The sequence below is a fragment of the Euprymna scolopes genome, chromosome 9, assembly GCF_053919585.1.
Source record: "Euprymna scolopes isolate OS-2025 chromosome 9, ASM5391958v1, whole genome shotgun sequence".
Classification (NCBI taxonomy): domain Eukaryota; kingdom Metazoa; phylum Mollusca; class Cephalopoda; order Sepiida; family Sepiolidae; genus Euprymna; species Euprymna scolopes.
Genome location: NC_136490.1, coordinates 135,598,577 through 135,610,103, shown reverse-complemented (window position 1 = coordinate 135,610,103; position 11,527 = coordinate 135,598,577).

Below are 11,527 nucleotides of genomic sequence, written 5' to 3'. Positions count from 1 at the left end.
ATTTTATATATGATGTTAAATTGAATTTAAAAAAATCCTTAATGCTGCAATATTTTAAGTTATAAATTTATATTTTTTTTACGAGAATATCTTGTCCTTTTTCTTTTCCAGTTTTAACAACTAGTCCTTTTATTTTTCCATGTTTTAGCTTAAACATATTACTTTTCATGCTCCCATTTTTCTGTGTAATATATATATTCTAACAACAGTCAAGCTACGCTGAAGACGGGTAGGGCCACGAAACACGCGTCTTCGTAGATTACAGTTCTTAAAAATAATAAAGATGTAATATATATATATATATATATATATATATATATATATATATATATATATATATATATATATATATATATATATATAAAGTGAACGTGCCTGTGTGTGTGTGTGTGTGTATGTATGTCTGTGTGTCTGTGTACATTTCCCTACCCAATAACTCTACAGACTCGAAATTTTATATACAGGGTACTGAGATTTAGGAAAATCGATGTGATCGGTTTTTGGCCAGAAATTTGGCGATTAAGGGGTCAAAGTGTAACGATTTGACCTTTGAGAACTCTACCAAACTTCTCCGACAATTTTGGGTCTACGCACTTGAAATTTTAGATATAAGTTTCTTGGACATGGATCTAACTTAATAATTTGATTTGAGCCCCAAACAATAAATTTTAAGGGGTCATAATAGGGATCAAAGTTAAAAAAAATGACCTCTGTGGTCTCTTCCAAATTATTCAGTCTAATTGTTCTGGTCTAAATGTTTGAAATTTTATATAAAGAGTATTCAGAGATAGGGCAAGCTTTTTCATCAGTTTGGGTCGAGAATTTTTAGTTACCAATATATAAATGTATGTATGTATGTCTGTTCGCATGTCTGCCTTAAACTTTCAATAGAGGCGACGGATTTTACCAAGATCAGTATCGTTTTAAAGTTCGACCTTTTATACGAAAAATATCGAAGAATTGGCTAAAAACATTAATATCTTCCTCTTCAACTAGGCAATTTTCTACAGGGGGGGGGGCACTTTTTTCGCCGATATTTTTGAAAGTTATCCTCTCCTTTAGATTGTCTATCCTTAATTTAAAAAAATGTCTCTTCCGGTTTGGCGGTGGTCGTAACAGCATAAACGTTAGGTTTTACCCCGTTCTTTTCCTCCTTTGCGGTACGGGGTCAAGCCTGCCTTCCTACTACCACTTTTTTTTTTTTTTTTTGCTCAAAATACACATCCAAACACCCGGGCAACGCCGAGCTAAAATGCTAGTGTATATAAATTTAAAGGAGATTAGAACAATAGTCTAAAGAGCAGAGTGTATTTTAATGTAATAGTAAAATTACTAATTTAATTAAAATACAGGAAAAGAAAAAGTGCTCGTTGTAATTCAGATATATAATAAGCTCGATAGGTAAATATCCTCGAGCTAATTTAATATCCAGTAATGTGATTGCTAATTTAAAATTCAAATTAGAATTAAATTAAAAATCCGTTTCACAAGAAGGAACAACAACAAAATCAATAATTTGATTTTGTTGTTGTTCCTTCTTGTGAAACGGATTTTTAATTTAATTTGAATTTGAATTTTAAATTAGCAATCACATTACTGAATATATATATATATATACATATATATATATATATATATACATATATATATATATATATACATATATATATATATATATACATATATATATATATATATATATATATATATATATATATATATATATATATATATATATATATATATATATATATATACCCGTCCATATACATTTTATGATAAAGCTAGAACCCAGAATTAGATGGAATCGAGCAATTGCATTTACAACGGACAACGCTCAAAGTGGGGTTTGATGTACTGCATTTTATCATTGACATTGACGTCGAAACCCACTTTGGCTCTGGCGTTGTCCGTTGTCCGTATTCGATGCAATTGCTCGATTCCATCTAATTCTGGGTTCTAGCATTATCATGAAAAAGTGTATATGAACAGGTATTTATATATATCTATCTCCTCTTAATGTCTAATATATATATATATATATATATATATATATATATATGTAATATAAAGCTGAATGTGTGTGTGTGTATGTGTGTGTGGCTGGTCACGAATAGGTTGACTATTTTAAAAAAACTGATTACATATAATGATAGAAGATGTATCGAGACACAGGAATGGGTATGTTTGATCTGGCAGAACAGTGGTTCATTAAAATTGTGGGGTCTGCGTTCGCGCCTGGTCCACTAAGTATGGAAATAAAAAATTTAAAAATGAAAAAAAAAAAACGACCATATAGGAGCCTATTCGTGACCACACACACACACACACACACACACACACACACACACACACACACACACATATATATATATATATATATATATATATATATATATATATAACCCCCGTATTCGTTAAGACATGCATCTAAGAGAAGATAAAACTCTGATGAGGTCCTCTGTCTGCTCTGTCTTATGGCAGCCATTGCACCGCCAGAGATTAGCAGTTATACCAAAAAGTGTAGATGGTTCTGCGCAAAGACTTCACCAATATAAACAAGTCATCAGCGTGGATTTCCGAGCATCTTAGTTGTTGTGGCGGATACACATATGAGTAAGATTTCATAGACATCATAAAAAACTCTATGCGGATGGATCTACGTTTCGATGGCGATAACACTCTCGTCAGCGACGAAACACGCGTTAGTTGATAAAATTATAATTATATGTATATATTAATGACCTGATAAGGCCAGAAGGGAGACAACCAACGCAACACAACTGACATGCCAGGACACTATATATATGTATATATATACAAATGTAGCAAAATCGAAATAGGTAGTTTGTTAGGAAAATATATATGGCAATTAAGATACACAGAATTTTCCGGCGTTCATCCTCGTAAGGACTCGTTAGGCTAAAATATATAGAATTCATGTTATCGAGTATTTTAATACATGCACGTTTAGCTAGTTAACAAATCAGATTCATTGTTATTTTCGATTATGGATTAATGTTTCTACTAACCAATTGCAAGTCTTTTATTAAACAAAGATCCGACTGATTTTTATTTCCCCTTCTTTTATTCAGTTTTGAAGACGAGTGGCTCATCACTTTTTGTTAAATAAATGGTGAATTTGTTTTTACATGAGTGAGGTTGGAGTACTATTTCTTATTTTATATTTCAGGTGTTATATTATTTTCTTGATTTGTTTTTATTGTTGCTATGTTAACTACTTTTACGTATTTTATATTTACTCTTTTTTTACATGGTAGTCACCACTTATCAAGGCGCGGAAGCCACTCGGGGATAAGGGTTATTGCATGTACAGTAATCAATGGGATAATATCGTAGTAATCGTTAGCAATGGAGATTTGATAAAGTGCCTTACTTAAGGGGGGCGGTTTATCAGGAATTTGTTTATGTTGGACTTGAAAACATCGAAGTTGTAGTCAGGTGGGAAACAGGCAAACGAAAGAGAGTTCCACAGTCGCGCAGTTCTAAGAAAGAAACTTTGTTCATGGAATCTACTCTGTTGCTCCCATTTCGTTGTCGTATGCTATAATTATCATCTCTAAGTATTCGTAGCCACTGTGGTACAGTTTTAGTTCATTGAAAATTTTATGCAAAGGATTGGTTACTGGAAAGTGTTTTTCAATGAATTTTGGTAATTTCTTGCGCAGTTTAGTTTTGATCTTCTGATCATAGGGCGGTGTATACCAGGTTATATTTCTTCCGTTTCTTGTTTACTTACTCATCCTTATATTTTTCTAATACAAATACAATATATGCATATATATAATTTGGTTAAGAGTATTTGTAGGATGCGGTTGTGTCTATCGCATGTACGTATGCATATATAAAAAAGTTGACAGCACGTTAATACAATATTTAAACAGTAATTATTAAATTCATCAATATGGTTTTTTATTAATCGATTACCCTCCTTCTTTCTTTCTCTCTACAATGGTATATAAAATGACAATGATTTTAAGTGATATAGTCAACTCGAGAAAATAGATAGATAGATAGATAGATAGAGAGAGAGAGAGAGAGAGAAAGAGAGAGAGATGGAGGGAGGGAGAAGTGTCTTTTATTTTTTAAATGTTTAACTGACTTTGACTACTCGCTTTTTCTTGTTTCAATCCGATCCCCGTTGAATGGACTGCTAAACGAACCACAGTTTCTATTATATCGATACAGTAAGTTATAAAAATATATATAGCAATTAAGCTATACAGAATACTCCGCGTTTCATTCTCGCAAAAATTCGCCAGGAGAATGAAATGCGGAATATTCTGTGTACCTTAATTGCCATATATATTTTTATAACTTACTACCTAGGTCTATCTACGTATTGAGCACTTTTGAAGTAAATACTGGAAATTTACGCATGAAATTATATTTTCGTATATTAATTTATGTGATTAAATGAAGTAGTCATATATATATATATATATATATATATATATATATATATATATATATATATATATATATATATATATATATATACACTAAAAGGGTGAGCGGACGTTGCCCGGGATTGAAGTATGATCAATCAATGTTTCGCACTCCTATATTTTTATTGTCATCGAATCAATGAAATAACCCGTTTTTCAATCAAATCGATTAATTGCCTGCTAGAGGAAGCATGACATGCCTCTTGCAGTGGCTTAATTCACAATGCATTGTTGTTTACATTGCAATGTACAGATCAATCTACGATTGATTTCATAAAATTATTTTTTATGTAATGGATTACATCAAAGTATAAAATGAAAAAGTCAAGTATCATGCTTAGATTGTGCCCTAAACAGAAATATTCATTTCGAACGCGCCTTTGTCATATCCAAGAACCTACTATTGATTTTATATGTTGGCCCTTTCGGCTTGTATGATAATAAAATTTCTCAAATGCACTTGTGATGTTAGGCTGTGTAAGATGTTAACTTTTTCCATCAAATTATTTCAATTACTCATAAATGTCAATAAATATATATAAATAAATATCTTCCCCATGCTACCTAGCACCTTCTCTACTCTTCTGATGAGAAGCGTTAGGCTTCGAAATGCCCTGGCATAAAGAGTCCCTTCTATCCCCCAAATTTTGCTTATATCTACCAATATATAGTTTTGTGACTTCATTTCATACTATTGTCGTCCTATTATATATATATATATATATATATATATATATATATATATATATATATATATATATATATATATGTTTGTATAAATAAATTTAATATACCTGCTCTGTTCACTCATTGAGCACTCTTTGGTAGACACATGCTGTTTCCTTGGATGTACTTCTAAGAAACTAAACTCTACTGGCTATATATATATATATATATATATATATATATATATATATATATATATTAACAAACTGCCCGGCATTGCCCGGTTGTGAAATACGCTTGAATATGACATTTTGATTAATGCAGATTTCGTTTTTATTATTATATTATGTAGGACCCAATAAATAGTAATGCCTTAAAAAATCAAAAAAAAAAATTACTTACCACCACGGAGAATCGAAACAAAACGTTTAACTTACTATCTACTTTTTCCTTCGACCTGAATGCCTGACCGATGAAGACTTGTTTGCTGCAAGGCTAAAAATTAAAACATGAACCAATAGCTCGTACGTTACGCATGTATATTCGTAATGTCGTCGTTCGACCTTAACCTGGCAAATTCCAATTTTTAATTTTTATACTTTTGCACCGATTTTCCATGTATTAAACACAAATATACCGTTTCGCATGGGTTCAAATGCCCTATATAATAAGGTTCATGTCTGTGGGTCAAAAACTGACAGAGGAGTTTTGTAGGCATTTTTTTAAACAAATATATCGTAACTATATATAGAAAGAGGTTTTTGTTTACTATGACCTTTTTACGCAAATATTACGCAAGGATAAATCATGTAGAATATCTGCATTAATATAATTACACGTAATAGTTAACTAAAGATTATCCTCCTATAAGAAAACCGAAAAAAGTAACAACGGACCCCCCTACCCCCCAAAAAAAAGTTCATCATAAAGTGGGTGTTCCTTTTACGTTAAATTAATATAGAAAAGTGATTTCCCACATTTAAAAACTATAATGTCTTCACATCTGAGAAACTACTCGTTTTCTGGAATTTCAAACGTTATTTTCGTTTTCAGCACCCTCGAAAACCTATAATAGTTGTAATTTTAAAGGATTTTTTTTAGGGTAGAGAGATACTGCACCTTTACCGAAGCAATTTATGTCTGTAAAAAAGTGCCAAACATAGGCTCTGGATTATGGATGATTCACTTAACGTGCGACTTTAAGTGCAAATGTCACATAGCCCACTACAAAAGTCACGTCATTAGCTTTCCAACGAGCCTTCATTTGAGATTTCGTTTTCCCTCGATCAAGATTTTGGGAACTTATATTGAAATGCTTATATCTTTGGTTCTATGGGGTGAAACTACAACAAAATTTGCAGGCTTTTTGAAGATTAAAATACTATTTAATGGTTAAAAATTTATGACAATTGGTAAAAAGAACCTATATTTTTTAACCAGTAAAATATGCCCAAATTTGCCTACATTTGTATATATAGTGTCCTGGCAGACAGCTTCAGTTTTGCTGCTTCGGTTATCTCCCTTGTGGTCTTGCCAATAACTAATATATATATATATATATTTATAATTATTTTTTACTATAATAATTAAATACCTACAGACACTAGTGTTTCATCCTTTCGGGAATCTTCAGTGCAGGGTGTCACGATTACTACCAGTCGAACGATTCAAACCCCGTATCACGAGACATCTCTGACTCGATTAGCGGAGACCTAATCCATTCGGCTACTATTAACCGCTTGAAATAACGTTGAATTTTTTAAACATCTTAATTTTTTAAGTGTTCATTTACGCCAGACAGACCGTGATCTAATCGTTATACGATGATCTACGCATAAGAGCTAAATTGACCGACTTTTAATTCAACTGAAAGTGCTCAACGATAAGAAACGAATTTCTTAAATGGGCTGTCATAATTATTTTTTACTATAATAATTAAATACCTACAGACACTAGTGTTTCATCCTTTCGGGAATCTTCAGTGCAGGGTGTCACGATTACTACCAGTCGAACGATTCGAACCCCGTATAATACCTAATATATCAAAGCAGTTTTCTTTTTACACCAACCTAATAAATTGTTAGTTTCTTTTTTAAAAATAACTTTGACGTAGTTACAATTTAACCTTCGTGTTCTTTTTATGAGAAAGTTTGCTAATAAGTAAAGCTGCAAAACTCGAAAAATTACATAAACGAACTTTAAACTTAAGGGGGCAGAGCGCGGTCTATATTACTTTTACGTTATGGTTGTGTTCTTTCGGGCGCTTTTGTTATTGGAATCGGAATCAGTAATTGTATCCAAATCGGGAATTTAGAAGAGAATCGTTAATTGTATCGGAATCGAAAAAACTATTGGAATCGCCGTCATATCACTAATAAATCATTCTTAAGTAAGAGAAAAATCCAAGTTGTCCTCGACGGTCGTACATCTAAACAATATGACATAAATGCGGGAGTGCCTCAAGAGTCTATCCTTGGACTTTTATTATTCCTGATATTCATAAATTACCTCCCTGATAAAATTGTTTCGGAGATGGGTAGATTTGCCGATAACACCACTCTCTATAACAGGCATGAGGGGAAAACAAATGAACACATATCTAAGCAAATGTCAGAAACACTAGAGGATGACTGTAGTGGAATGGGGACAAAAATGGATGGTCACATTCAATGCTGCCAAGAATAAGCTTGCTTCCTTCAATAACTACAAGTACCAGCAATAGCAATGGCCAAGAACACATTGTCTGAAAATACTTCTTTTAAACTCCTCGGCCTAACGTTTACAGGGAACAATAACTGGTATAGATACATTGAGAGCATTGTCAAGGCTGCTGCAAAGTTGGGGTTGGGCTCTCTCTACCGTGCTAGAAAATTACTTACGCCTGAAAGTATCCTGTACCTCTATAAGGCCACCATTCGCCCATGTATGGAGTACTGTTGTCACATTTGGGCTGGTGCATCTGTTGCTTGTCTCTCACTCCTGGACAGGGTTCAAAAGAGAGTCGCCAACCTGATAGGTCCTGAACTGTCATCTAGGCTTCAGCCTCTGTCCCATCGACGAAATGTTGTATCCCTCTGCCTGTTCTACAAATACTTTAATGGTGAATACTCTGACGATCTGCAAACACTTGTACCTCCTCGACGTAACTACCCCCGACAAACCCGACAAGCAAGTAAGTAACACCCCTTTACAGTAGAGACCCCTAGGTGTAAGAAAGCCTTTTACTCCAATAATTTCTTCCCCAGAACTGCAAGTCTTTGGAACTCCCTTCCGGGATTCTGCTTTCCCAACTGTACTGATATGCAGAAGTTCAAGTGTAATGTGAACAAACATCTTGCTACTCATCTCCCTTCATAATGCCCTCGCAAATTATGTCCCCGATAGTAGCCCCCTACTTCAAAGTGGCGCTGTGACTTGTTTGGGGTGAAATTGAATAATATATATATATACATTAACGAATCTGGTTTTTCTAAAATCTCTAAATATTTACTGATACAGTTGATGTTTTTTGTTTAATTTTTTTATATATTTTTATTTTCAATTTTTAGATTACCGTAAAAGTCTATGTAATATGTGCATATATTTTCACAAACGTCAAAATACCATCGTGTGGGGTATTTACAGATATTATTTTTTATTGCTAATTTATAATCATTTTATCATTAACATGCAAACTTGAAGTTTAAAAGCAAACAGAACGGATAATTGAAAGAATCCTTTTTGGCATAAAAAATAGACAATTTTTAATATAAAACTTACCTACAAACGTCCTGCACCATTTATTCAAGACTTGTGTAAATTCTCCCTTGATTGTTCTTTTCAGTTTTTATAAAATTCTTTCAGACTTTTTGCCTTATATATCGAAGTCTTTTTCCTTTTTAATGTTTATGTCCTTTTAATTTTCTATGTTTTTGATAATTCTACTGCCAGTATCCGTGAATGTATATATATATATGTTTCATTCTTTCTTTTGTCGGTCTTGTTTGCAAACTCAAACCCGATAAAATGAACGAGTTATAACGAGTTTAAAAGGTGTATACGTTATTTCGGGACACACACACACACACACACACACACACAGACACACAGACACACACACACACACACACACACACACACACACACACGCCACTGACGATCACTCATTAATATCTTTTCTCGAGTGGCCTTCAGGTTTTAATAAATGATGACTCCCTCGTAAATCTACGCACACCCCACTAACTAGCATCACTACGCCACTGTCTCAGTGGCGACTGCACACTTATTAACCTCTGTCCTTATACGGACCTTGATAAGCGGTGATTCCTTCGTAAAACCGCACACACACTCAACATGTATGTTTCTTCGTTTGCTAGGTACATAGATAGTTGAAGGAATTTCATAATCATAATGGATGCTGTGGTGCCAGCAATAACAATAAATGCAAGTTCTGCCATACAGGAGTAGAGAGTGAGAGACACCTAACATCAAGTTATAAAGTTCTGTTGGTCGAAGGCTATTGTACAATGCGACACAATGGAGTGTGCAAATATATCCACTAGAAAATCTGTAAAAACGCTGAATATGAAGTGTATGCATTAGTGTTTGTGTGTGTATGCATTAGTGTTAGTGTGTAAATGCATTAGTGTTTGTGTGTGTATGCATTAGTGTTTGTGTGTAAATGCATTAGTGTTTGTGTGTGTATGCATTAGTGTTTGTGTGTGTATGCATTAGTGTTTGTGTGTGTATGCATTAGTGTTGTGTGTGAATGCATTAGTGTTTGTGGGCATATGTATTAGTGTTTGTGTGCATATGAATTAGTGTTTGTGCGTGTATGCATTAGTGTTTGTGTGCATATGCATTAGTGTTTGTGTGTGTATCAGTGTTGTGTGTGTATGCCTTAGTGTTTGTGCGTGAATGCATTAGTGTTTGTGTGCATATGCATTAGTGTTTGTGTGCATATGTATTAGTGTTTGTGTGCATATGCATTCGTGTTTGTGTGTGTATGCGTTAGTGTTTGTGTGTGTATGCATTAATGTTTGTGTGTGTATGCATTCGTGTTTGTGTGTGTATGCGTTAGTGTTTGTGTGTGTATGCATTCGTATTTGTGTCTGAATGCATTCGTAATTATTGTGTATCTGCATTCGTGTTTGTGTGTGTATGCATTAGTGTTTGTGTGTGTATGCATTTGTATTTGTGTGTGAGTGCATTCGTGATTATTTGTGTATATGCATTAGTGTCTGTGTGTGTATGCATTAGTGTCTGTGTGTGTATGCATTAGTGTTTGTGTGTGTATGCGTTAGTGTTTGTGTGTGTATGCATTAGTGTTTGCGTGTGAATGCATTCGTGTTCGGGTGTGTATGCATTAGTGTTTGTGTGTGCATGCATCAGTGTTTGTCTGTGTACGCATTAAGGATTGTGTGTATGCATTTGTGTTTGTGCATGTATTCATTAATGTTTGCGTGTATGCGTGCGTGTTCAATAGAAAATTTAGGTTTGGATTACTATCCACAGACGAAAATTAGTAAAATTTAATAAATATAACAAATAAATATTATCAAACGCAAAGTAAGTTACTTTTCTCTGGAAATGTTTGGAGTGATTTTACTCACTATAAAGCGTTTAATCGCTTCGAAAATCATGCAGTGTGTATTTATGTATATGAAATAGACAAATGTTGACGAGCAGACTGCTAAATATGCAAAGTTTGGAAAAATTATTTAGAAATACTCTAAGAAATACTGTTAGAAACCTATCCAATATATGTCATGGTTGCATCTGTTGGGTTGGTTTCGAACAGTATTTTTGTATAATTTTTTAGTTTTAATTCATTTTTTTTAAATATTATATATCACAGTCAGCTCGCCGCTATTTGTTTTTTTTATTTTTTTTATTTTTACCTGTATCGATAAATATGATTTCTGAACCGATTAAACGTTTTAAGGTGAGTAAAACCATTTAAAAATTTCCAAATAGGTAGAAGAGTAACTTATCTTGCCTTGGATAACATTTTTTTTTGTTATATTGTTTAATTTTTATATCACTTTTTCGTACGTCTGTGGATTGTAATACAAACACAAAAATTTATAGGTTATTTGTGTCATCCGTCAGTATAAAAGCGGAATGTCTGATTCTCAAAAAAAAAAAAAAAAAAAAAGAAAAAAGAAAAAAGAAAAAAAAAGAAGTACTTTTCAGGACGGCGTAACACATTTTGTTCGTAGATAAGCAAAATCACACATTATTAATAATAATAAAAAAAATAAAATGAAAGAGATAAAAAATCAAGTGACTCTTGCAAAGGGAAAATGTTTTTATTTTGTCTATTGCTGTAAAATGTGTGGTTGTTGCTGTTGCTTGTGGTGTTTCATTTTGAGCAGAGAGAAACAACCACACTGGACTGGATCATTCTTTTC